Source organism: Equus caballus, chromosome X (genome assembly GCF_041296265.1).
Source record: "Equus caballus isolate H_3958 breed thoroughbred chromosome X, TB-T2T, whole genome shotgun sequence".
Taxonomy (NCBI): Eukaryota; Metazoa; Chordata; class Mammalia; order Perissodactyla; family Equidae; genus Equus; species Equus caballus.
This window is the reverse complement of record NC_091715.1, coordinates 64,060,227-64,087,892: the sequence shown is the minus strand read 5'-3', so window position 1 is coordinate 64,087,892 and position 27,666 is coordinate 64,060,227. Positions and strand designations below refer to the sequence as shown.

Genomic DNA, 27,666 nt, shown 5'->3' with positions numbered 1-27,666 from the left:
AGCTGTCACAGAGAAGAGGGAGAAAATGGGGCCTGTGTGGTTCTATAAGGTAGAGCTGGGACCTTATGAGTGAAAGTCATAGGGAGGCCAATTTCAGGTCAAGAGAAGGAAGAACTGTCCGTGGATGGAATAAGCTGCTTTGGGAGATAGTGAGCTCTTCATCACCAGAGGTGTACAAAGACTGGATGAGCCATCTCTGAGGGATAATGTTGAAGTGATTCTTCCAGTGTGTGGAAGATTTCACTACTTGATTTAAGACCCTTTCCAAGTCTGAGATGCTATAATTCTATGACTTTTCCCTGCTATAGTCTCAGGCTTCTTTCTCTGCTTCCAGTCTTTGAAGGGAAATACAAGCTGAACATAAATGAATTGAAATGAACTTTTATGATAAATAAAAATCAGGACAAAAGATAATATTAACTCACTGTAAAGCTATGCAGGAATTGCATTTACAGACAAACTGCAGACTAACAATAGAGTGTATCTTTTAACATAGAACTTTATCGCAAGTTTTAAAATGAAAATACCCAAATGACTAATAGTTGAGAAATATGGCAATTTCACGAATATAGCCATGCCAAGTAGCTACTATAGGATGTAATTGATTCTGAGTGTAATGTCTTGGATATCTATTGAATTTAAACTGGCAGTTTCCGGTATACATTATGCTACAAAATATAATGACAGCACAAGACTTATGCAAAGCAATAATTTTAGAGAAATCTTTCCTACCACATTATCAAATGAAATTAATCTGGTCACAGTGAAATGGCACCAGCAAAACCCTGTGAAGTTACACTTTTAGCATGTCAAGTTCTCCTAGGAGCCTAGTTACCAGAGTATAGCCCCTTCATTGTAAACAAAGACCCATGGGCATTTAGAGGAGAAGGAGATAACTTTTAGCGGGAGAATCAGGGATGTCTTCATGAAAGAGATGGCATTTGACTTGAGTCTAAAAGATGGGTTTAATTTTATCAGCCTTGATAAGAAGACACATTCATTCATTCATTCACTTGTTCATTAATTCATTCAATAATTCAACAAACACTTATTTACCAGAAACTGTTTTAGGCTCTGACACAGCTTGTTCCTGTGGAACTCATATTATAGAGTAGACAGACCAGAATGAATTAAACAAACACATTCCAATGATAGTACATGCTTTGAAGAAAACAAGAAAGGGCAATGGGTGGGAGACCATATTAGGTAGGATTTTACAGGCCATTGAAAAGAGCCTAGATATTACTCTATTTGCACTGGAGAATTTTAAGAAATAATACCCTTGCTGTTTGGAAAGTGTAGTAGGTGTGGGCAAAAGTGGAAGCAGAGGGATAAGTTAGGACGCTACAGCAGTAGACCAGAGAAGTGGCAGGGGAAATGAAGTATTCATACTCCATGTGTGGTTTAGAGGTGGATCTAACAGGATAGGCTTATGGGTAGGAATAGGAAGGAACACTTATTTTGGCACCTGCTTTTTGACCAAATCTATAAACAACCCTGTGAGGAATTTGGTAGTATCCCCACTGGAGGATTTTCAGCAGGGCAGTGATTTTCTCTAATTAACATCGTTTAAAATATTTTTTCATTTCCATTATCTCAACATCCATAAAGATCTCTGTAGTAGGTAGAGTGAGGACTGTTGCCCCCCAGCTCCCATTTTACAGGTGGGGAACTTATGACACGAATCTCTAATCCTGATTTGTAACTCTGAACACTGATTCTGAATATAGGAACACTATACACTCCAGCTATTGTTGGCACTAACACTCAGCTTCCCAAGAGGTAGCTGCTTTCAGTTTCCTGACTGTTGTAGCTCTCCAGGATGTGTTATCCATGGGACACTGAGATCACAGCCTAGTAACCATCATCCCAGGGGCCAAATCAGGAAATATTATCAAGAAACTGTCTTTGGCTTCTTTCAGGGAATATAAGGTTTAGCTGGAAGAAGATCTGCTCATCCTACATGGGCTAGGGCATGGAAACATATGTGAATGAGGAGAAATGCAAGTACCAGGGCTCTGCAGGTCCCTATGGCTGCCATAGTCTCTTACGCTCCTCTTTCTCAGGGCACTGATTATCCTGTTTGGTTCTCTTTTGCTTCCTAGCCTGCCTTGCCTCACTGAAGGGTAAGCCCTCACACAGGACTTAACTCAGTAAATATTTGTTGAGGACATGCATAAAAATTACAAAAGAATCTTGAAATTTAACCTGACACTTCTGCTTTGTAGAATATCATCTACGCAGGCGTGATTTGGGTCACAAGAACCTTGCAAATTTGGCCATTCAGTGTTCTACCTAAATACTGTGACTGTTTCTTTAACTTCCCAACACTGTTGTGAGATGTGAGATATATTATTATTTTTTTTTTACTAACCAGCATTGCCTTGCTGGTGTAACCTAGTTGTGAGCTGTAATACCACCTGAACCAGCTCACTCTCCTCTTGTTACTGCTTAACCCCTTTAAAACACTCATTAGCCTGTAGTGTAAATGTCTATTTACTTGGCATTTTCCCACTCAACTTATATATTTCCCCTGCCTCTTAAGGTCTAGAAACATGCCATTCATGTGCATAGCTCCAGAGGGCCCTGGCCTGGAACAAATAAGGCACTTAGTGTTGTTGAATACTCTCCCACTCTGCTGAGATACATCTTCTCCTAGTATTCATTTCTTTTTCTTTCAATGTCTTCACTTTTTCCACTCACACTGACTCTTGGTCTTTTGACTTCACCCTTGATTCAGTTTCCTCTATGATGGATAGATATTCTTCCTCCTTTTATTGCCAAACTTCAAAGAGAAGCCCCAACTTGATGTCTCTATTTTCCAGCACTTATGCTTTTCTTGTTATATTATCTAGCTTTGAGTTCCACTAATCTAATGAACCTTCACTCTTGAAAGTTGTGTTTAAAGACGTCTTGCCAAGCTCAGTGCCCTTTTTTGATCATATTTCTATTCAAGTCCTTTGCAGTATTTGTCAGTGTGGATAACCCTTGTCCTTCAAAATCTCCTCCCTTATAAAATGTAAAGTGAGTTAGTAACTCTTAGCTACACAGGATGGTTGGTTATGAGGCTTCAATGAAATCATATATATGCATAGGCTGTGATGGCACAGGTGCTGTGCCTTTAACATTTGTGGAACCTGGGGCAAGAATACAAACAGAAGCCCATATATCATATGTCTAAATATTTACAAATTATCAATCAAGCTGACGGTTAAATAAAATATTAGTCTCCTATCTTGACAAATACATCTTTATAACAATTTTGAAGACCATATTTGAATGTATAATTCTTAGACTTCAGGGAATTCCATGCCAAAATATGCTGGCAGTGGAAGAGCTATCCCCAAGCCTTCAACTCATCCCTATTGTCTTCCTGTGATTGGCTCTGCTCTATACTGAGAGGGGCTTTGCGTGTGCATGCACGGGCTCCTAGAATGCAGTCTGAAAAAGGTGTAGGCTTTTGGTGAGCATGTCCCTTTGGCCTTGTGGACTCTTCACTCTGTGGAGAAGAGTGCAGCTAGAGGAGGGCTGGGATGGGGCTTCAAATGTTTGGTGGTATTCCCTGACCCACTGTAGATTATAAATGGTAGCTAATGTGAATATGGTTATTTACTTCTTTTTGTCAACAATGGTGAATTTTATTTTTAAAAACACTTTATTGAGACATGAGTGACATGCAAATTTGTATATATTTAATATGTACAAGTCAGTGACTTTGGGGATAAACACATACCCATTAAACCGTTACCATCATCAGTGCCATAGACATATCCATCACTTCGCAAAGTTTCTTCCTGCTCCCTTTATTATTACTATTTTTATTTTTTGTAGTAAGAAAACATGAAATCTACCCTCTTAGCAAATTTTAATTATAAAAGACAGTATTATCTATAGGCACCAGGCTGTATACTAGATCTCCAGAATTTATTTATCTTGCATAACTGAAACTTTGTATCCTTTAACCATCACCTCCCCATTTCCTCCTCCCCCAGGCCCTGGCAACAACCACTCTATTCTCTGCTTCTGAGTTTGATTATCTTGGTTATTTGCTTCTAATTTAGCATTTTCCAAACCTATTCATCATCTTTCTTCCCAGTCTATCCTCCCTCCTACTTTCCTCAATTTTGCCAGTAGCAGGACCAATGACTCTAGCATTTAGGCTGGAAATTTTTGAAATAATTTCTCTCTTTCATTGTCTTATATCTAGTCAGTCTTTAAGTCTTGTTCATTCTACCTTCAACCAGTAGATTCTTATATTTGACCATCTCATTTTTGGCCTTCTCTTTTGGTTGGCTCATTGCCTCAAGCCAATGATATATCCAGCACTGCCTGTTTACTTGATATCTCTCCCACTTTACTGGGCGCCTCTTGAGATCTAGGACCCTTTAATTCTTATCTATAGCCCCAGAGGCTGTCTGGGCAACTTTAGCCTATTCAGATATATTCAGGCAGGTCCAGAGTGCTGAGGGGGTGGCCTGACACGAGTCTCACTCCATGACAAACAAAGCAACTTTGTGGAAAGGAAAAAAAAAGGACTGGATAATTCTGGGGTTGACAGCAAGACCTTATCGCTAAGAACTCTCAAACATTAGATTCAGGGATCACCCCTTACATCTTCCCATGGCCCTATCCTCCCTCCTCAGCAGACCTGGGCATGAAATTAATTTACCTTTTTTGAGAAAGACAAGAGCACAAGTTGGGGATTGGAAGATGATACTCTGCAATGTAGGGGAAGTACTATTTGTTGTTTTATGGTACACTGCTAAGTTTGAACCAATGCCAGTTCCCTCGGGAAGGAAGGCACTGACAAGAAGCAAATGGCATAAAGGATACCTCATTTAATTATATGGTTGAAACAGAAAGGATGCTAAGCATGGTTCTTTGGTTGTATATCAAATGTACAACTGGGAGGAAAGGATATTTCTTCTCTTCACTTTCAGCACTGGGGCTGTCAGAGAAGAAAGGAAGAACTGTGAAGCAGACACAGAAAGACCATCTCGCCTTATGAAGTGCCTTCTTTGGGTACTGGATTTCGTCCAGGTTGACAGCAATAGCAGCATGACATGCTGCTGGGCAACTAAATGCCTGGAGACCATGTAAGAATCTAAAGAAAGGAATTGGTTTGTGGGACCACGCAATAGTGAAGACATTTTGGTTGCAAGAAATAGAAAACAGACACAAAGAGGCTAAATTAAAGACCTCTATTGGTTTGTATAATTTTAAATTGAGAGAAATTAGGGTTGGCTTCAGGGTTGGCTTTATCCAGCAGTAGGTACTGCTCTTAAACAAATGAATTAAATTAATTTTGATAATGATTACTTATTTAAGGTCAACATACCCTAAATCTTATTAACCATTTTTCGTTCAAATCTTCCCTACTCCCACCTTTTCCCATTCTTGCCAGTAGTGGCACCAACGACCTAGTCACTTCAGCTGGAAACCTTGGAGTCTTTTGGAATCTTTTCTGGTTCTGTTTCTCCATATATTCCTTAGCTGTACATCTTCAGTAAGTTGATACTATCTTCAATCTAGATTTTTCATGGTGGTAAAATGGTTGTAGTACTTCTAGGCACACACTGAGATGTCCAGAAAAAGAAAAGGTGTAACCATTGCTGGAAATTTTCTTTCCTTCCCTAAAATTCTCCAGCAAACCTCTCCTCACATCCCATTGGACTGAATTGGGTACATGTTTACTTCTGCGCCAACTACTATGGCTGGGAGAATGGCATGGATTACTGGCTTAGGCCTGGTGCTCTGAATCAACTACTGTGGCAAGGGGGATAATACCCATAGACTAGTCTATCCCAGCCCTAGTGCTGAGTTTGAAGTTGATGTGAGAGCTGAGATTGGGTTGATTTCCTCTGTGGCACGAGTGCTTCGGGGGTGGGGGAAGATGGATACTGAAAGAACATCAATCAAGGGTATAGAAAGAGGAGAAAAGATTCTAGGTACTTGACCAATAAGGTCTACTACAGGTCCTTTGATCCAGAGGGAGGGTTTTGGATAGGATGGGTTTCCTAGAGATCTGGATCTTGGGAAAAAATCAAAGATTAGTTGTTTGGTTTTGGGTTTCTGTGTGTGTGTGTGCGTGCGTGTGTGTGTGTGCATGTGTGTGATGATTTTGTACTCGAGGTTGGCAGTTTGGAAACTCTCCTTATTCCTAGCCTATTCTAAATGGCATTGCCAGTTTAGAAATTCTTATCAGATTGCATTTGTTTAAACTCCCAAGTGACTCTCCAGCGCTGATAGGATAATGTTCTAAACTCTCAATCTGGTTTTCACAGGCCCAACCTGTCATCCCAGGCATCATCTCCTACTGTTAGCCATCATCATCATCATTATTATAATCGTGAACATCATTAACATTTACTGTGTATAACTGTATGAGCTACTTTACATGAATTATACAACTTAATTTTAATCTTCATAATACACAAATGATTCCCATTTTATAGATGAAAGAAAGGATGCTCAGAGGTTGCATAACTTGTCCAAGGTTGTAGGGGCTTTAGCTACCATGTTATTTGTTCTTCCTGCCACATGCAGGCCATTTTCCCCTAAAACAAAGCTGGATTTTTATAATCCTTGAGCCTTTTTAAATGCATTACTGTTTCTAAGGTTTACATATGGCATTTCTGTCTCCTAAAATGCCCTCCTCAGCCCAATCTAAATTTTTCACAATGTCAAGGCACATTTCCTTCAGAAAGATCACCTTCCTGACCTACTTGCATGTGCATGCACATACACACACATACACACTTCCTCTAGGAAGGCTTCCTTGCCACTCGTTCTCCAAGAAAACGTCAGATCTTCCCAGTTATTTGATAATGTGGGACCCTGCACTCAACAGTGATTGCACTTGTAATTACTTGTTCACTGCCTTGCCTTCTCTTGCCAGGTTTTATCCTCCCCCAGGAAAGAGATGAAGTTTGTCTTGTTGACTATTGTCTCTGTAATGTATACACATAATAGGCATGCAGAAAATATTTGTAGAATGAGTAAAGTTTGACTTTCAAGTGATGGTTTCAGTGTATACTATAACTTTAAACTAGTGGAAGATTGCCTAAGGAGGTGGGGCTTCTGGTTTTCTAAAGACTCTCTGCCACTATAGAATAGTTTAACCCAAATTCCAAGGCCTTTGCTTCAAAATTATTCCTTCTAGCTTGAAACTTAGATTTTTCCTTTTGGAATCTGGTTTTGGTCTCCTCCAAATTCTTGCCTCACGAATCTGTGCCTAATCTTTGCTCTCCTCTTGGTTCTTCTCTTGCTCAGCTGGGTAAGATTTGGCATCCCATCACCTCCTGGTATCTGGCCAGGTTTGGTTTGCTTCTTGTTTCCTGCCTCACTACTCTTGTCAAGACATTGAGCAGCACAGAACCCCATTATGTTATGTATTCTAAGAATTATCCTTCACTTGAGACAGTTCAGAATATATAAAGAATTTTCAAAACCCAAAAATAAGAAAATAAATGGCTCAATTAATAAAAGGGTGAAAGGGAAGAACAGATACTTCACCAAAAAAGATATAAAAATGGTAAGTAAGAGCATGAAAAGATATTTAACATCATTAATCATCAGGAAAATGCAAGTTAAAACCACAAATGAGATGCCACTGTACACTTATTAGAGGGATAATAAATAAAAATTACTGACAATACCAAGTGCTGACAAGAACATGGAGCAACTATAATTCTCATGTACTGCTATTGGGAATGCAAAATGCAGTCATTCTGGAAAGTAGTTTGATAGTTTCCTATAAAGTTTAACATATACTTACCCTATGACCCAACAATTCCACTCTTGAATATCTACCCTGGAAAAATGAAAACTATGTTCACTTAAAAACCTGTACACAAATGTTTAAACACCACTTTTCATAATTGACAAAACTGGAAACAACTCAAAGGGACTTCAACAGTAAACAGATAAACTGTGGTATAGTCATACAATGGACTACTACTTAGCAATAACTAGAAACAAACTATTGATACATACAACACGAATCAATTTCAAAGAAAGAAAGCTGGATGAAAGAAGCCAGTCTCTAAAGGTCATAATTTCGTGATTCCGTTGTTATGATATTCTCGAAAAGACAAATCTATAGAGATGGAGAATGGATCAATGGTTGCCAGGGGTTATGGGTGGAGGAAGGGGTGACTATAAAGAGATAGCCCAAGGGAGTTTTTTTATGGCGATGGAACTGTTTTGTATCATAATTATGATGGTGGTTGTATGAATCTATATATGTGTTATGATTTATAGAACTGTAAACCAAAATTAAAAAGTCAAATTTACCCTATGATAATTTTTAAAAATAGAACTAAAAATAAAAAGCAAATGATGCTGCAGTCAACCCATTAGCATTATGACCATTTGACATAGGGACCAACTGAGGGCATAATACATGTTAGTAAATCTTTTTTTCTTTTAGGTGAAAAGTAAATAGAAATGGAAACTTTACTATGTTTTCCTGCAACTCAATAGATTGTCCACGTACACACCTGACTTTGCAGACTGCTGCCCTAGACTCTTGCTTCTCAAAGCATGGTCCTTGGATCAACAGCCTTTTGCATCCCTTGGGAACTTATTAGAACCCTAGATGTCCAGCAACCTGGATTTTAACAGGCGTACCAGATGATTCTGATGCATGCCAAGTTTTGAGAAATACTGCACTGGAAGTATTTGTTAAAACAAGTTTCCTGGGCTCCATCCCAGCGTTTCTGATTCAGTAGCTCTGGTGTGGGGACCAAGAATTTTCATTTCTAACAAGGTCTCAGTTGGTGTTGATGCTGCTGGCCTGGCTACCACACTTTGGGAACCACTGCTCTAACCTACTCCATCCATTGCACTAGCCACTAGCCACAAGTGGCTATTTAAATTTTAATTAATCAAAATGAAATAAAAATTAAAACTTCAGTTTTTCATTTGCACTAGTCACATTTCAATTGCTCCATAGTCACCTTATTTACCACTTGGCCCTTTAAGGAATAGTTTCCCGACTGGCTAGGGAAGCATTGCCCAACAGAACCCAGTGATGATGGAATTGTTCTATATCAGTGATAATACAGTAGCCCTTAGCCACATGTAGCTATTCAAATTGAAATTTTAATTAATTACAATGAAATAAAATTAAACTTTTAATTCCTCAGTCATACTGGTCACATTTCAAGTACCCATTAGCCACAAGGGCCTAGTGGCTACCATATTAGATAGCACTGATACAGGCTATTTCCATCATCACAGAGTTCTATTTATTGGAATTCTGTAGATCATGGGTCAAGGAATCTTTCCTTAAAATGGCCGTAATAGTAAATAATAAGTAACTTCCAGACCCTGTGGTCTCTGTCTGTTACAACTACTCAACTCTGCCTTTGTAGCTGGAAATCAGCCACAGACAGTAAGTAAACAAATGGGCATGATTGTATTAGGTCGAAAAACTAGCAGCTGGTCTACAGACTCCTACTCTAGACCATTCCCATCACCAAGACTTCCATGTCTCTGGGACCCTGCTTTCATACCACAAAATGAACCTCATATATTAATATAAAAACTGAAATGAGGGAGTCTTCTAATAGCCCACTTGGCTACTTTAACTCTGGTTATGTCAAAATAATGTTCACTGTTGTAAAATGAATATTATTAGTTGTGATTTAATGTCAAGTGACAGGAAAGATTGGTTCTGTGGCAAGCCTAAGATAAAGATATTTTGATGCAGAATGAAACACTTTGGAAACATACTGCTTTATTGGCTTAGAATAAATTAATAATTACTATGGAACACTTTTTCATTATTTCATTTACTACTTCACAATTTATATCTCCGTATACGCTTTGCCATTATAACTTCATGAGTAGTCAGTTCTTTTTGTGCAACAAAACTGATGAAGGACAATCATCATTCTTTCATTCTTCACAGTAAAAAACGTATGTTCAGGTGGGAAACAGTCACCATCTATTTAGCGCTTAAGAGAAAAAAAAATACTGGTGTTTCCTTTCAAGATAAAGAATATTTTTCTATATTATTTGGGTTAGTAAATCTTTAAATACATATAATCTACCAGGCACTGGGAGACTATGAGATAAATATACAATGTTGCTTTGATAAGTGTTTAAACGAGTGGTAAGGTATAATAGTGCCTAGAATCTTGAAGGAGGAACACATAAGTTGTTTTTCCTCGCTTGATCTAACAGGTCAGGTTGCTGTTCCCGGGAGCCACTGGGTTTGCGGCGGGAGAAGGTGAGAGAAACCGCTGGTTGTTGGTCTAAGCTCTCAAAAGAAGGGTCAAGTTCATTAGATAAAAACTCTTTTCCACCATTTTATTTCTACTTGTATCTGCCTTAATTATCATTTCCATTTTGGTCTTGATTTGAAAAAAAAGGAAGTTTCAAAAATAAAAGAGAAAAAAACAAAGATAAATTCACTGACTCAAACCATTCAAGAACAATGAATGCCTACTGTCATCTAGCGAATGCCGTTTCCAGGTGAGTAAGGTTGGCAGCCCTGTTCCAGATGATGCATATTTGCTACACAGGAAAACACATACTTAGTTCTGCTGCATTTCTGAAAGGTTGCTAATGCGTTTACTGGGTTGTTTGTTTTTCGGTTTATTTTATTTTGTTACTTGTTTGTTCTCTTTTTAGAGTTGTGCTCAAATCTACGGACCTTACTATAGCCCAACCCTCAAAACCACTCGGTGCAGGCAGAAAGGTGGCATCAAGAAGAAAGCATGGAATTCAACCCAACTAATGAAAGGTAGGCAAGAAAGCAAAGGAAAGTCACAGACAATTGTACCACAGCCAGTTATGACTCAAGACTGCGGGCTTTTAACTATTAAGGAAAAAAATCTATTTAAGATTAAGTATTGAAGAGAAAAATCTGCATTTTGGTAAATAATAATTTTTCTGTTATTCTGATAAATATTTAACATTTTTTCTGTAGACTACATATTGTTAATTTATAGTGAAAAGATTTTATTCAATTCTGAGTCAATTCAGTGATTAGAACAATCCACAGTGAATGTGGAGTTTTGAGACGATTGGGTGTATTAAAGAACATGTCACAGATTTTTGGTACTCATGGGAATGGTCATTCTATCAGTATAACAAGCACCAAGTAGGCGCTTGGAAAGTATTTATGAGTGTTGACTGAATTCATAATGAAATAGGGAAAGCGTAGGGATGTCTGAGCAAGTTTTTCTAGTTCATGAGTTTATGGAAGAAGGCAAAGGATCACATCTAAATAGGGTAGAGTTGACTAATCCACTAGATAAGAAAAAAGACGTGAATGTGTCTAGACCAAAGGCATAGATATTTGGGAAAACAGTCGATCAGTTTTCATATCAGTGGCAGTGCCATTCTGCAGAACATTTCTGTGAAATCACATTGTTTTTCCAAGTATTTTTGTCCATCTATCTTTCTGCCAAAGACTTCATTTTCAGCCTTCTGATAGTCAGTTGATGCATCACACCTCATGTGATCGCATCCCGCTTCCCCTGATCTTTCTGTGTAAACAGAGGAAGAGGATGCACGTTTCCAGGGAATAGCACAGTAGAGTCTGCAAACGACTTTCTCACTAAGCAATGCTTTTGATGAGTAACAAAGTCTACGTAAGGATGTAAGTGGCACCAATATGAAAAAGTAGACTTCAAGGAAATCCTTCAAATAATTATAGCATTCTGTCAAATTTAAGGTTTTAGCTAAAACTTAAAGAGCTTAGAAAAATAGAACAATGTTTAAATGAAAATATCAGACCAAAAGAGCAGTTTACTTATTAATATACCTACTGTGAGAATATTATTCTAGGAATATCCTGTAGAAACATTTAAATAGTGATAGATTAATTTGTAAGAATCTTTTGAATCAAAATCGCAAGTTAGTTGAATAAATGAGCCTGTTCTTGTCTTATTATGGATTTTCCTGGGAAACGTTTTCAGAAATAAAAAATAGAGCCGAAATAAATGAAATAGAAACTAGAAGAAAATAGAAAAGATAAACTAAATTGAGAGTAGACTTTGAAAGATATACAAAATTGACAAACTTTTAGCTAGGTTAAGAAAAAAGAAAAGACAAATAAATAAATTCAGAAATGTAAGAAGAGACATAACAAATGATATGACAGGAACACCAAAGATTATGAGACTACTATGAACAATTATGTGCCAACAAGTTGGACAACCTAGAAGAAATGAATTCATTCCTAGAAACATACAAAGTACCAAGATGGAATCACTACGATATAGAAAATCTATATCTACAAACTAATAATAAATAAGGAGTTTGGATCAGTAATCAAAAAGCTCTCCAAAAGAAAAGCTCAGTACTAGATGGCTTCACAGGTAAGTTCTACCAAACATTTAAAGAAGTAATACCAATCCTTTTCAAACTCTTCCCAATAACTTAAGAGGAAAGAAGACTTCTAAACTCATTTTACAAGTCCAACGTTACCTTCATGTCAAAGTCAGACAGGGTCATTAATAGAAAAGAAATTTGTAAGCCAATATCCCTAATGAACATAGATGCAAAAATCCTCAACAAAATACTAGAAAACTGAATTCAACAACACATTAAAAAGATCATACACCATGATCAAGTGAGATTTATCCCTGGGATGATTCAAACATACACAAATAAATAAAGGTGATATATCATATTAACAGAATGAAAGATAAAAATCATATTATTATCTCAATAGATGCAGAAAAAGCATTGCGAAAAATTCGGCATCATTTCATTATAAAAACTCTCAACAAATTTGTTACAAAAATAATATGCCTCAAGATAATAAAGGTCATATATGACAAGCCCTCACCTAATATCATACTCAATGCTGCAACATTGAAAACTTTTCCTCTAAGAGCAAACAGAAGACAATGACATCCACTCTTGCCAGTTTTATTCAACATCGTACTGGAAGTTCTAGCCAGAGAAATTAAGGGGAAAAAAAAAGATTTAAGAGGCATTCAAATCAGAAGTGAAGAAATAAAATTGTCTCTGTTTGCAGAAGACAGGATCTTTTATGAAGAAAATCCTAAATCTCCCCCCATAACTGTTAAAACTAATAAACAAAGTCAGTAAAGTTGCAGGATATGAAATAGACATACAAAAATCAGTTGCATTTCTGTACATTGACAATGAACTATTTGAAAAAGAAATTAAGAAAGCAATCTCATTTACAGTAGCTTCAAAAAGAATAAAATATTTAGCAATAAATTTAACCAAGAAGATGAAAGAAATTGACAAAGACAAAAATAATTGGAAATCTATTTTGTGTTTATGGATTGAAGGAATTAATACTGTTAAAATTTCCATACTCCTTAAAGTGATCTACAGATTCAATGCAATCCATATCAAAGTTACAATGGCATTTTTCACAGAAACAGAGAAAACAATCCTAAAATTTTTATGGAACCGGCAAAAGACCCTGAGTAACCAAAACAATCTTGAGAAAGGTAAACAAAGCAGGAGGCATCACATTACCTGATTTCAAACTATATTACAAAGGTATAGTCATCAAACCAGTATGGTACTGGCATAAAAACAGACACATAGCCCAACGGAACAGAATAGAGAGCGCAAAACTAAGTCCACACATATATGGTCAACTATTCTTCAACAAAGACATCAAAAATACACAACGGGGAAAGGATAGTCTCTTCAATAAATGGTGTTGGGAAAACTGGATATCCACATGCAGAAGAATGAAATCAGATCCTTATCTTATAATATAGACAAAAATCAACTCAAAATAAATTAAAGAGTTAAAGATAAGCCTTGAAATCATAAAACCCCTGGAAGAAAACATAGGTGAAATCTACTTGTCATTGGCCTTGGCAATGATTTTTAGCACTTGACACCAAAATCACAGGCAAAAAAAGCAAAAATAAACAAGTGGGATGGGACTACATCATACTAAAATGTTTCTGGACAGCAAAGGGAAAAATCAAACAAATTAAAAGGCAACTTGTGGAAGGGACAACATATTTGCAAACCACCTATCTGATAAGAGATTAATAGCCAAAATATGTGAAGAACTCATACAAAATACCAGTAAAACAAATAACCCAACTAAAAATGGGCCAAGGACCTGAATAGATATTTTCCCAAAGAAGACACACAAATGACCAGCAGGTGTATGAAAAGATGCTCAACATCACTAATCATCAAGGAAATGCAAATCAAAACCAGTATGAGATATCATATCACAACTTTTAGGATGGCTATCGTAAAAAATTCAAATGATAACTGTTGGTGAGTATGTGGAGAAAAGGGAACACTTTTACACTGTTGGTGAGAATGTAGATTGTACAGTCATTATGGAAACAGTATGGAGGTTACTCGTAAAACTAAAAATAGAACTACCATATCCTTATTCTGGGTAAATATCCAAGGGAAATAAAATCCCTATGTCAAAGAGATATGTACACTCTTTTGCTTATTGCATCATTATTCACAGTAGCCAAGATTTGGAAACAACCTAGATATTCATTGATGGATGAATGAATGAAGAAAATATGGCATATATATCCAATGAAATGCTATTCAGTTTTTAAAAAGAAGGAAATTCCACTATTTGTGATATTGATGAACCTAGAGGACATTAAGCTAAGTGAAATAAGCCAAACAGAGAAAGATAAATACTGTATGATCTCACTTATATGTGAAATCTAAAAAAAAAAAGTAACTGAACTCATAGAAACCGAGTAGAACTCTGGTGGTTACCAGAGGTTGAGGTGAAAGTGGGGGAAATAAAGAGATGTTTTTCAAAGGATACAAACTTTCAGTTATAAGATAAACAAGTTCTGGAGACCTAATGTACAGCACAGTGACAATAGTTAATAATAATGTATTGTATACTGTATTTGAAAGTTGCTAAGAAAGTAGATCTTAAAAGTTCTCAACACTCAGACAAAAAAGGTAACTATGTGAGGTGATGGACGTGTTAACTAACCTTATTGTGATAATCATTTCTCAATATATACATAAATCATCACATTGTACACTTTAAACCTACACAATGTTGTATATCAATTATATCTCAATAAGCCAGGGGAAAAAAGAATGGTTCTGTCTAATATGTGATCAAAATTCCATCCATGTAAAAAATAATGCCCCAACATCTAGAAAGGCATAAAAGAACCTATTCATTCACATTTGTACAATGACCAGCACATTCAACACCTAATTACAATGAAAGATTCCACATGTTCAAGTATATCTGCCACTATCATCTTCTCTGACCTGGAATAGCTGTGCACATACAATTCCATGAAGACTTCAGTTTTGCATGATCTCATTCATATATGAAATCTAAAAAAGTGGAACTCATAGTAACACAGAGTAGAACGGTGGTTACCAGGGGCTGAGAGTGGGGGAAATGGGGAGATGTTTTTCAAAGTACAAACTTTCAATCATAAGATATGTTTTTAGCTTAATTGTGGTAATCATTTCACAATGTATACATATATCAAAACATCACATTGTATGTCTTAAATATATACAATTTTTAATTTGTCAATCATACCTCACTAAAGCTTGAAAAAAATTGGGATTGAGACATTATTTATTCAACAGCATTAATTGAGGTTTCAGATTATACCAGGCATAATTCTGGCATTGGAAACATACAAATAATCTATAGTCTTGGCCTTCAAAGAATTCACATTCTAGTTGGGTGAGATAGACTTGTAGACAGATAATTTCAATGTATCAGACTAAATGTTGTCATAGGGGTAAGCTCCACAGGGTGCGGAAGAGCACTAAATCCAGCATGGGATGTGGAGGGGAGGGTAAGTAAACTTTACAGCCCCCAATATCCCCATTTCCTAGTATTCACATCCTCCCATATTACACTAGGGCTGGTCTGTATGAGCGACTGATAGCATAAGTTAGAAACAGGGTTGGCATCAAAACCTGTGACTGGGGCAGTTGCACAGGGCTAAGAACTCAGATGAACCCTGGGATTGGGGTTTAATGCTCTGCAGTCATCATCTTCAAATTCTTAATAATTTTATGTTTGAATTTGTATTTTGTAAGTGAAATTCAATGGAACAATGGAGCATGAGCCGGGGATGCGGCCCACCTCCTGCTCTCTCCCTATTTCCCTAGAATGGGTTCTTAGCTGCTTGCTCATGACAGAGGGTCCCACTTGGACTCCTCCTCCACGCCCCCTACCAGAGACTTCTGCCACTCTCTGCTTCCAGTGGTGTAGGGAAGATTGGAAACAGGTATAAGGAAGGTTGGAATTGGGCATGTATGGTCCTTGGAGTTTTAGAGTTGAGCATGGTGGTGCCATCTCCATCCCGGGCTGTCAGCACCATAGCACCTCTGGTAGGAGGCTGGCCAGATGCTGCAATCTAGCTGGGGCAAGACTTTTTGCCCACTGCTGATCTAGGTACCCAACGTGTCCTGTTTAGGAAGTTGCGATACCTCTGGAGGTTGCCTGTCTACTGTAGGTTGGGGTGGGAGACTTGTGGGAAGGGGAAGATGCCTGGCTCAATTTCCCCAGAGTCTGCTGCCCCTTCTCACCTCACTGTATAGAAAGTTGGTCCTCTGGTGACTAGCATGAGGGGGAAATCTACAGCCAACTGGCTTGAGCAAATGTGTGTGTCCCTGCGTTGGGGGTGGACCCCTCCTGGCAAATTTCGGCTATGCATTCTCACTTGCATACAAAAATCAGCACTACTCTGTGTCTGGGGGATCATCTTTTCCTCTTTCAAACCTTCTTGATTTTGGCTTTTGTTTGTCTCTTCTGGCTAGCTTAAGGCGCGCTCAAAGTACAAATTGCATAATTTTAGTGATTTTGCGTATGAATTAAATGCTCTGATATTTGCATTTGACACCAGCATTGCACAATATAAAGACAAATGGTAAAATTCAGTAAATTTTAAAATTTTAATTTTTCTTTACTTGGAACATTAAATAGCAAATAAATACCATGGCAAGCTGAGACTACCTTTACCAGCACTTTCTCCCTACTTTTTGAACAAGAGACCCCACATTTTTATACTATGAAATTGTGTAATTATGGAGCCAGTGGATAGAAGTGATGGCACGTCACTTCCAAGATTAGATTATAAAAGACACTATAGTTCGCTGGTTTGCCCTCTTAGATCACTTGCTCTGGGGAAAGCCAGCTACCCTGTCATGAGGACACTAAAATAGCCTGTGGAGAGGCCTACATGTTGAGAAATTGAGGTCTCTCACTAAGAGCCTCCACAGAACTGAAGACTGCCAACAAACACATGAGTGAACTTGGAAGTATATATTCCAGCTCCAGATGCCTGCATCCCCACTGACATCTGGACTGCAACTTCATGAAAGATACTAAGCTAGAATCAAGACACTACTGGATTCCTGATCCAAAGAAACTATGTGAGATAATAAATGTTTTTTGCTTTAATCTTCTGTGTTTTGGAGTAATTTGTTATGCAGCAATGGGTAACTGATATAGAGAGGGATGTGATTGGGTTTGAGGATTGGTTAATAGAAGTCATATTGGTTGGGAATTAAATTTCTATCTTGCCATGAGGGAGAAAGAAAAGGCAGATCCTGTGTAGATGACCCAGTATTAAACAGATTACTTTAATGAGTCTTTGTATATGCAAATAGTATCTAAACATAGGTTGGGAGTTCATGCTAGAAGAGCTGGATTGCTGGACAAAACAAGTGGGAAGAATGATTTTGAATTGAATTGCTGGGCAGGGTGAGGGGGCAAGGAAAAAGAAGAGGAGGATTAATTGGATGGAGGATACACTTGAGTTAGTTGAAATAACCTAGGGACTTTTTAACAAGAGAGATGATTAATATTCAATTTAAATTGTCTGATTTTCTATGATACAAAATTCCATCAATTTCGCAAAACTTCATCAAAGTCTGTCACTATTAAAAACTTTGTGTATTTCATGTTTTGTGAACATCAAGAGGAAGACAAATTTCCCTAGAGGAAGAGAAGAGAACGCTGCAAGATGTAGAACAGAAAAATGGAATTCAGCAGAAGCGTGAATCCAGTCCAGACGTGACCATGAGAATTTAAATTCCCCAGCAAATCATAGAAATCTTGAGAAGGGCAGTGGATTATACATAGAACTTGGGACAGTGATTCAAGCCATTCTATCTAGAGCTTAAGGATAAGAGGTAAAGCCACTAACTTCTAAGTTGTAGATGATGTTAACCCTTTGCTGTTCACTCAGATATTAATTGATGTTTTTGTTCTCTGGACTCTTGGTTTTTTTCTTTTTTGTCCGTATGTGTATCAGAAGTTGGATCATATCTATATAGCTTGGTTTTTCTTTGCTTGTTTGTTTTTTTGCACAAGGCCCAACAGAGTACCATGTATACTTGGAAAACTAATTAATGTTGTTTGTTGTTGATATTCTTCTGTTAAAGACTATGAGAGCATCCATATACCCATCCTCCTAAGCACACATTTAGAGCTGGCATATTTACCATATTTTTTGTCTATAACCTTATATTTCCTTGTTCTGATGAAACAAATATCTCTTTTTTCAATGACAAATGATTTAACTATACCTCCTACATTCTTTTCTTCGATATGAAATTCTAGCACCATACGATGAGTTTTACTAAACTTGCCTTTAAATTTTCACTTGACTTCTCCTAGAAGGATTAAACAAGGTAAGTCTCAAACACAATACAGTAAAATCTTATTAATTTTTGCTCCACTAATTTGAAATCTATTTTGTTCTTGCTACTAAAGAAGACATAATGATGGGAAGTGAATTATGTGAACACCACAAATCTAGGAGGGCCAGCAGTCATGCTGAATAACAGCATGAGGATGTACCACAGAGACACCAGAAGTTCCAAGCAATGGCTAATTCTAACAAAATATAATTTACTTGAGGCCCATATAAAGATCATACATGGGCCCCCAAAAGCCTCCACACAAAATATGGGAGATATAAACTAAAAGCAGCACATATGAAAAAAAGACGATAGATGAGGAGGAAGGATTTGTTTAATTGTAAGCTAGTCCAAGACAAAAGTGATGCAGATGCAAAAGATAAAAACCCACTGTGATAATAAACTGCGTTAATGAGTATAGTGTACAGCTCTGGGATCTATATTTGAAGAGGGACAAGAAACAACTGAAGCATTCTAGGGGGAGTTAGTGACTTGAAAAGGTGCTGGAACCCAGATCCTAGGAGTAAAGAATGGTTGATAGAGACAGAACTATTTTAGGAGAACACTCAAGGAGACATACTCTGTGTTTTCAGATACCTGAAGGACTGTCATACATGAACAGAGGTATAGAAGCTACAATTTTTTGGGTATATAAGAGGAACAGTGACTAAATCTAACTTGCCCAAACTATAGAGTACATGAAAGGGAATAGCTGGAAATCAGCTTACAAAGGTCTTTTAGTGCCAGATTATTGGGGTCTTTAAAAGGCAGACCAAAGAGTTTGGATCTTAATCATAAAGATGAAGAGAATCCATTGGCATTTTTATTTTGTTATTCTTTGATAAGATAACATGCATATGGTAATAAACAGTGAAAAGAAAATCTATGCAAATCCTTGACCATAAAGTCTGCCAGTTTCCTTTCCATACTTACACAATAATATATTTAATGTCACCTCTTGTTTAAAATATAAATGGCTGCATACTCTATACTCTGTTAGGCACCTTATTATTATTATTATTGTTTTACTTACCGTGTCTTGAAGATTGTTCCATATCAGTACATATAAAATTGCTTCCTTCATTTTTATGGCTGCATGGTATTTCATTGTTATGGATATAAAATAATTTATTTAACTAGTAGTACAGTGCCCTTGAAGGGTTTAGAATATAGAAGTGACCTGATTGGGTCTGTGTTTTAAGACGTTTACTCTGTCTGTCAGGATTGGAGCATTAAGAGACTGGAATAAAGAAACCAATTAAGAGGATCAATGAAAGAATATATGTGAAAGTGCTTTTCAGCTCTAATGTACTATATAAATCTCAGTTATTATAGTTATAACTCATGTCAGAGTTAATGAGGGGCTTGAGCTCAGGAGTTCTGACTCCAAATCCTGGCCCTCCTTTACACATCGTGTTCTTTTGACAGCTCCACCCAGCTTTGCCACTTGTACTTTTGGTAATGCTGACTATTAAGACTTTTAGAGCACTTTGCTATTTTCCGCCGGCTTGGGATTCAGGAACCTTGGTTCCTCCCAACACTAGTGAGGCAGGCTCAGTCCTGATTTGTAACTGCTGAATCTGGAAACTGAATCTGGAAACCAAAATCAGTTTACTGAGGGAGAAAAAAAAAAGCAAAAACTTGAGAAACAGCCACCATCTAGTAAGAGGACTAGCAGAAGGACGTGGAAAACAATAAAGATAAAAGAGCTAGAAATGTAATGGTTCAAGAAATAACAAGAAAAGCAAAGAAATTTTGTGTTGGGGAATCATGGCCATGTGCTTTTTTTACTTACTCTTATTCTTTTTGCCTATTTCTTCTTATAGTTCCGTATAGTTTACAAAGCAGTTTCCATTTGAACCGCAAATTCACTCTCAAAAACAGATAACTTTGTTTACTCTCCTCCTGGAAATATAAGGGAAATGCGGATTAGAGAAAGGAGGCGAAGGAACTAGGGAATTATATAAAATGGGAATTGTATAATATAAGATTATGTAAAATATAATAACTTGTCTTTGTCATGTTATAGCATCTAAATTAGGTGCTTTACTAGCATGAACTCTTTGAATCACCCCTATGAGTTAGATACCACTTCTTTATTTTACAGAGGAGACTGAAACTCAGTGTGGTTAAGTGACCTGCTTAAGGTCATACAGTTGATAAATGGCAGAACTTGGAGTCTGACCCTTCTCTTTCTAATTTCAGAGCCACAAGCTCTTTCCACTGTACCATAATGTCCTTATCTGAAGCACTAAAAAGGGATATCATAATGGTGAAATCATATCCAGATCGCTTACAAAAGTCCAAATTCAGTCTTGGAGACAAAAAATAAGATGCCAAAGCCACAGGAAAAACGAGAGGTTCAGAAGGCTGGTATGGAACACAGGTTGAATTTGACTTTGAACTTTGCTATTTTGGAGGGCTGCGGTACATCACATCACTTGGTCAGTAGGCAGCATGACTGGAGGGTACAGGCAGGTCCAACAATACCATTTGAGAGGAGAAACTCAAAGATAATTTTACTAGACAAGTCGAGGGTTGGGCTGAGACTTCTTCAGCTTCATCCTCTTCGAAGTTCATAACGAAGTGCCTGCCACATCATAAGTGCTTAATATAAATTGTTTAGATATTCAAAATATTTGGGCAGCTTGAGGGTAGAAGAATAAGAATTTGAGTGTTCTTTTGTTCCAGATATCTCTTTTACATCAATTGTGTAGGGAGTTATTCTTTCTCAACATTGTCTTTTTTCATATAATCTCTGTAATGTTTCCACTTTCCTTGCTCTAGTAAAATCAATTGAACAACTGTGGCTCAAGTACTTTGCAACTTCTACTACACTGGTTTTAGGAAAACTTGAAAGCCAGCTTTACCACCCTGAATGCAGAGTCCAGAGCCACAGGGAATCCAGCTAGCTAGAATGAAGCTTCCAAACCAGCCCCAAGTGCCCTGGAGGTTCTCTTGGCACAAACCTTCCTCCAGACTCAGACCACATTACTTTCCCCTGTACAAAGGGAAGCAAATTTATGTAGGAATGAGCTTGATTGCTTGAGCCCAAGCCATGCAAATATTATAAGTAGAGGAAGTTGTGGGATGTCTGTTTCTCACCTCAGGGGACTGGATGAAACAAGAATGGAGTCTTGAGGAGGTCCTTAGCTGGAGGGCGAAGAGATGATGCCTTTCTCAGTTAGACCCTGTAGGTTCATGCGGTGAGGGCACGATGAACTTTCAAAGGCTCTTCTGAGGTTCTTTTTTTGTATTCCTTTTTTTTATTGAGGTAAAATTGGTACATAACATATAAGTTTCAAGTGTTCAACATTATAGTTCGACATCTGTATACTCTACGAAGTGATCACCACCAAAAGTCTAGTTACCATCCATCACCATAAAATTGACCCCTGTAAACATTTTGCACACTCTTCCCCTCTGATAACCACAAATCTGTTTTCTGTGACTATGAGTTGGTTTTTGTTTTGTTTTGTTTGCTTGTTTATTTTGGTTTTTTAGATCCCATCATATGGTGAAAATCATACAGTAATTGTCTTTCTCCATCGGACTTATTTCACTTGGCATAGTACCCTCAAGGTCCATACATGTTGTCACACATGGCGAGATTTCATCTTTTTATGGCTGAGTAGTATTCCATTGTTTATATATACCACATCTTCTTTATCCATTCATTCATCAATAGACACTTAGGTTGTTTCCATATCTTGGCTATTGTTAATAATGTTGCAATGAACATAGGGATACATATATCTTTTTGAATTAGTGTTTTTGTATTCTTCAGATATACCAAGAAGTGGAATAGCTGGACCATATGGTAGTTCTATTCTTAATTTTTTGAGTAATCTCCATACTGTTCCATAGTGACTGTATCAATTTACATTCCCATCAACAGTGCATAAGTACTTTTTAATAAATCCTTATTGAATGAGCTGGTCATCTGCCAGGCATTGTACTAGTCACTGTGGTGGGACGTAAGGATGAGAAAGACACTATAACTAAAGGAGCTTACACCAAGAAACACAAAATTGATAATCAAATATTGGCTGAGTCTAGGGAGAGGGTGATCAGGGAGGGCCCAAGAGCTTCCTATAGGAAGTGATTTTTTAACTGCTCTTGAAGGATGAGTTAGTGTTTAGAGATTTGGAGAAATAACTGCCAGGAATGGTGGGAGCAGAGTTGCTGAGGTGAAAGTGGATATAGTTCACTCTAGATGGTAGTGATTAGCCCCAAGTAGCCTAGTGAGTAGGAAAAATGGTTCTTTTCAGAAAGCTGACCAAGTTGTAGCTGTCCCCTGGGATCTTTGGCCAAAAGGTGAGATCCTAGAAGAGGCCATGAGAAAGAGAACTCTATTTTCTAAACCAATTGAACATAAACTGTACAATCATGTTAAAAAGCCTAGAAAGAGAGAGACTATCTGGTCCAGCCTTGCCATTTGGTACTTGACAAAACTGAGGCCCAGAGAAGGAAAGGGAATTTCCCAAGGTAATGCAGAAACTCTGAAGCAGAGCGAACCCTAGAACCAAAGTCTTCTGAATACATTTTCAGGCTTGGAGATTCTACGAATGAACAATTTGTGCGAAGCATAAGATTGTTAAGGATTGTTTACAGAAATCACATCTAGCAGAGTGCTTAGCATATCATTGCTACTAAAAAGACAGGCAGTGTAGCACAGTGGTTAAAAGCACAATATCCTAAAGCCAAACAGCTTGGATTTGAATCCCGGCTCTTACTTTCCATCTGTGTGACCCTAGGCACTTAATATGTGTAAGGTGCTTAGAAAAGTGCCTGACACATAAAAACTACTGTGTAAATACTGATAAATGCATTTCTGTAAGTTCTTTTTCCCTTTCTACTATTGCTACCAATCAAGTGATGATTTTAGAGGGAAATCACAGAGCAGTTCTACTTTGTCTCTGTTTCCAATGACTATGCTTTGATTCTCCCTCTGCTCCTAAATACAGAAGCACAGAACCTCAGGGTATTGGAGCTGGAGGGGCTCTTAAGAATCCTTTCAGCCTCTTTTTTGGTCCAGAGAGGGCAGAGGTAGTAATACATAGGCTTAAGACAATTTTTGTTAAAATGTCCAAGGTTCATATTCCAGCTGTTCTATGTGCTGTGTGACCTCTCTGTGCCTTGGTTTCCTCATTTATAAAAGAGATATAAAAATAGTCCCTCTCATAGCATATTGTGAGGTTTAAGCTATAGAATGCAGACAATGCAGCACTTGGCTTATGCCTGCCCTATCAGAAGTACTTAGTAAATGGTATCTGCTATTATTATTTGTTAATTGATATTATGCTCAAGGTTATAATAGTGACTTGGTGACAGAGCCAACTCTTAAACATGTGCTTTTTAAATCCTGGCATTAGGATATTTATCCTGAGGAATACCCTAGGGCACATATCCACGATTCCTCTCTGATGACTGATTGCCCACCCTGTTGAAGGTTAGGAAGGCTCTTCTTGGTATTCAGTTAGATGATTATTGTGATGGTCCAGCTTTTAAAGGATCCAAGCAGTGGGGCTCCAAATCTACTTATTAGGCTTCAACTCCAAATAACTCCTATTTCCAAAGTGTTACACTGTTTACAAAGTCTTTTCATCTCCATTATCTCATCTGGGTTTGAAAGACTGGGCTGTGGGATGGTCAGAGATAGGCACTGCTATTTTACACATCATAAATTAAAGCTCAGAGAAATAAAGTGATTTTCCTAGGTCATACAGTATGTTAGTAGCACAACTAACTCTCAAACTCAGATCTTCTGATTCCAGTTCAGTGTTCTTTCCCTTACAGGATCCTGCCTAAATACCTCAGTTTTAAACGAAGGCCTAATTTTAGCCCTTAGCCTGTCAAGTGGGCCAGGTAATATATGTGTGTATATGGGAGTGGAGTTTGGTAGAAAAAGAAATCAGAAACATGGTCTAGATTTGAGAGCAATGAAGGTTTGAATTCTGCTATCTAGATCAGAATCAAACCAGAAAAAGTTACTTTCTTTTTTCTTCTTTTTGTGAATAGGAGAGGGGTTTGGGGTGGGATGTGGGATGTGGCTCTGCAGACCAAAAGATGTAGGCTAGGAAGTAGATCAAATCTTAGGGTAACTACCCCAGATCCTCCACCCTTGGAGGAGGCTACAAATGGGTGATTGGGACTTTTTGTGAGGCACAGTGAAAACCTCGTCCCCTCTCTTAGCTTCTGCTTCCTCAGCTGTACATTCAGCAACCTCATATTCTATCCAGCTCTATACTATTCTCCCAAAGCTTATTGTGTTGATACTGCAGGCTCAGGTATCTTGGCCTGGAAAAGTGACGGAGCTGGGCTGGTGTCTCTATACAATTATGCTACTTAGGCAGATTAAGGACAAGAGGAAGTCCCTGCACATGTTTTAGACAGAGTCCCCAAGGCAAAAACAAGGCATGTCTTGCTTCTCCTATGCTCTGCTTGACACCCTCTGTTCACTGGGGCCTGTCTCTAACAGGTCAGGTCAAAAAAGAATGGCACATTGGGGGATGCTTACTCTGGTGCAATCTGAGTCTTATACAAACCAGCTTCTGCTTCCTAGTAGGAGGCTTCTGGGTGGGCCTGGGAATCCTGAATTGGCAGTCCACTTTGCTTCTGGCCATGAACATGCCTCTGAAGCTCCGAAAGAAGGAAGGAAAGAATTGGGTGCTGGCTTTTGCCTGAAGCCAGGAACAGAATTCAGGAAGTCCCCAGTGTCTTGGGATGGTCATGCAGACCAAAGTCAACCTTGCAGGATACATTTGGAGGCTCCATAAGAATTATTGTTGTATAAAAAATACAGCTGGTCTTTTAACTAGAGCACATAAGTTTTCCTCATATCTTAACCATCCTTTTGCTCAGTCCAGACTCTCATTTATAGGTGTACTAAAGGTTTCGTCAAACCAAGGAGAGCCAATCTTTCTGACATCCTCCCTACAGTGGCAGGTCAAGGGCAGGAGTGACCATCCCAATGAGGCAATTTAAGAAGTCTTCACTTGTTTTAAATTCCCCAAATTCCTTGTTCTTTTGCCAGATGGGCATGGCTCTTGTGGATAAATCACATTGGCCAAAATTCCTCAGAAGGGTATCTGAATTATTGGCTCATATTAAATGATATGAGATGAGTTGTGAATGATCATGATTCTGACCTTAGGCCCCAGTATCATCCAGGCTTAGAGTGATAACACCTGGAGAAGTCTTGGACCCCTGATCCCAGAACCTAAAAAGTATGGCCCACCTTGGGGAAAGTAAATAGGGAAAGGCTTAAATGTCCACATCTCCTAATGCTCTCAGCCCCCATCCTCATAAAAATTATACCATGACTTACTCCAAGTAGTGATCAAAAAATAACTTTGCGGAGGGGAGTGGTTTTTAGGGAAGAAGGAATTGTGGTTCCAGCATTTAAAACATTGCCTTCTGGGGAGTTGGCTCTTTCATTTTAGTTATTCATCCTAAGTTCTTCTCAGCTTAAACTTGGGAGATGCTCAAGTTTTTATCCTTTAAAAAGATAGTTTTCTTTTTATCAAGGAAAAAGAGTTGGGGGGCAGAAAGTAGGGAAACCCATCAAAGGAGAAGAATAGACAAATCAAGAGCTGGGGATATATTCTTTGGTTTTTTACACTAAGTCATTTAAGATCAACGAGATGGAGGAGGTCCTTCACGTGGAAATTGTGTATTGCTGGTGTACAGCTGACGTGTTCCAGCTAGGCTTTGCCAGCCAATTGGTAGCATGCAAGAATTAATTAAAAAATTTGTCCATACCACTGCTCTGTCCCCTCTTGAAGGTGCTGCCAACACCAGCACTTTGGCTATGCCAGGCATGAATTGTGTGACCCAGGATAGAAAATGAAACTTACATGACTGCTCTGAATCATTATGTGTGTCATTCATCTCTACATTCTAAGTACCTAGAACAGTCCCTGGCATATAGCAGATGCTCAGGAAATGTTTATTGATTAAATAAATGCTGTACTGCCCTGACAAGAACAAAAGATTAATCTTTTCTCAGACTAACTTCCCACTTCCCACCCCAATCTTTCATGTGCCAAATTCTTCCCATTTACCTCAAAGAAGAGAGGACTCATGGATAGGTATGGAGGAAGACCTGAGTGGGCTATAATGGAGTCCAACTAAGAATAATTCAGATAGTTAATTAGATCATTTGCAGAGTCCACATTTTCTGCTAGTGAAAAAAAAAAAGGAGGAAAATACCCTCAGAAACAAACCAAGGTTGAAGTTTTGTCTAAATAGCCCACATTCCCCAGATTTCCTGCCCAAAGCTTAACAAACTAGGCTTGGAGTCTGCTCCACTCTCTAGTCAAGTCTTGCTGGCATACTAAGCATTCTGTAAAGAGCTAATTGCATAGCATGATAAAGTGTCAAAGTCGAAAAGGACCTTAGAAATGACAGAGCCCAACTTCTTTCTTTTATAGGTAGGGACACTGAGACCCAAAGAGTAGAAGATATTGGAAACTTGATGTGCTGACCTCTAGGCTGGTGTTCTTCACATGACATCACACAATTTTCTGATTTTCCAGTATTTGTCAGTTCTACCTGGAACTCCTACCCGCAGCCCTGTAGGGTTGTAGAATGCAGCTCCCTGGATTGGAAACACCACAAGGACAGGGGTAAAAAGGAACTCTGCCACTTTTGAGAAAGGCATCGACTGAAAATCGTAGGTTCATTTTGGCTCACAATGTGCTGCTGAAGTGCTCCCACAGAGGGGTCAGAACCCTTAGGCCCTGACACCTTCCCCCACTAAGCTGAGCCAGGTGTGCTGTGGCATATTTGCACAGCATCCTTTCCCATGCATTTTGTTAAAACAGAGGTCACAGGCCAAGTACACATTAGAGAAGCTATGCAGAGTATCTAGGGCTCATAGGTCCTGGACTGAAGAAATGATGCCAAACTGAAAGGAAACCAGGCTGTGCGGGAAAAAGAATTGTAATTGCAGATGAGAAAAAAACCTCAGAGCAATTAAGAAGAGCACTTGGCTTCCAGGACCTACATTTCTAATCTTGA

General features: G+C 38.2%; 1 long non-coding RNA gene across 1 annotated transcript in view; it reads left to right on the top strand.

Moving 5' to 3' along the window:
- Window positions 1-27,666, top strand: part of LOC138921988 (uncharacterized) — a 321,454-nt gene that overhangs the window by 140,638 nt on the left and 153,150 nt on the right. Inside the window, exon 3 of the long non-coding RNA XR_011435057.1 lies at window positions 10,642-10,753. This is a non-coding gene — a long non-coding RNA (uncharacterized lncRNA). The remainder of the gene's footprint in view (window positions 1-10,641; window positions 10,754-27,666) is intronic.